This window comes from Adiantum capillus-veneris, chromosome 21, assembly GCF_014529385.1.
Source record: "Adiantum capillus-veneris isolate H3 chromosome 21, ASM1452938v2, whole genome shotgun sequence".
Lineage (NCBI taxonomy): Eukaryota > Viridiplantae > Streptophyta > Polypodiopsida > Polypodiales > Pteridaceae > Adiantum > Adiantum capillus-veneris.
This window is the reverse complement of record NC_140951.1, coordinates 86,367,918-86,369,507: the sequence shown is the minus strand read 5'-3', so window position 1 is coordinate 86,369,507 and position 1,590 is coordinate 86,367,918.

The window sequence follows — 1,590 nt, the reverse complement described above, 5'->3', positions numbered from 1 at the left end:
AATGATGGAAGTTCTGGCTTTACAATCATGGAATATGAAAGGGCTGAAGACTTGGAAGAAGCACGCCCTTCTTTGGGAAGAATCTAGGAAGGACAAGGATGTTAAATGATGGGTCATACAAGCGCACCATCTGGATGACCGTAGTAAAAGAAAATAGATTGTGGGGTCGAAGTTAGCATTTTACGAAGAGGGAGTGGAAGGATTTAATGGCGTTCTCTCTATTTTTGACAAGGACTTGGAGCCCAAAGTGGTCCTCAATCACCCCTCTGGGAGAGTCTTAGGAGTGAGAGTTATCTGGGATGATCAACCTATCACCATAGTGAACATCTATGGTCCGTGTAATGCCAAGGATAGGGCCAAATTGTGGATGCATCTTAGGGACTTCCCTGTAGATGGTGAGTGGCTTCTGATAGGAGACTTTAATATGGTGGAGAAGAGCAAGGATAGAACAAGCTCTGCCAATTTGTTGGCGGGCTCTAAAAAAAATAAATGGCTCGATCTCTGTGAAAAATGGGCTTTGATGGAACTGTGGGAGATGGGTCCTTGGAACAATACGATGGGCTTCACATACACAAGCCTCCAGTATGTCGGCACAACATCTCCGCTCGACAGATGCTACTGCTCTCACCAAGCTGATTGGATCCGTTGCTACATTGAGATGAAGGTGCTGACAACAAAGAACCTCTCATACCATCTTCCCTTACACTTGGAACTCAGGAAAGCCAAAGGAATTGGGAAGACCCCCAGTGGGAGTAAGAAGTTGTTGGTTAGCGGGTCACACTTATTCAAAGACCCTTTGTTTAGAAGCCTTGCAAAGAAAGCTATGTGTAAACTCACTGAAGATGTTTGCCTAGAAAAACCTAAAGCTTGGGATCTCTTTGATGAGAGTGTCTCGGGTCCTCAGATGAAAAAGGCTTGTGAAGAGCATGTAAGCAACTTGAAGAGGAGGTTGATCATCTTACTTCAAAAAAAGCTTATGGGCTTGCCTTCGATGAAGATCACAAAAGATGGTTGGAAGCTAAAGCCAACTTGTCCGAGCAACAGCTTGAGGAGGTCAGGAGGGCCAGATTGGTATCCAGGGAGAACTTCCTTTAGCCTGAGGCCTCTAATAAAGCACATTCCTTTAGGGCCTTGAAAATCAAGAAAAATCGGGGCTCTATCCACTCGCTCACAGACGAGAAGGGGGATGCTATGCAAGATCAAGATGAAATGGCTAGGATGATGTTGGAAAATTTAAGCCAAATCATTGGCCAGCCAGAGACCCACTCTCAAGAAGTGGATGAGGCCAGAGCAATCTTGTTTGAGGGTATTAATAGGAGAATACACCAACCAGAAGCCAATCATCTTGAAATGGCCTTCTCGAAAAATGAGTGCACGCTTGCATTACATGCTCTCGGCAAGGAGAAATCCCCTGGATGGGATGGTCTGACCATTGAATTTTTCAAGGAGTTCTGGGATGACCTCAAGAGCCCGATCACATATATGGCTAATCAATCTTTTGTCAAGGGGTGGTTGGATCCTTCTTTGAAAAGAGGGCTCATTAAGCCTATCCCTAAGTAGGTGTGTTGCTCACATCTTACGCACTAGCAC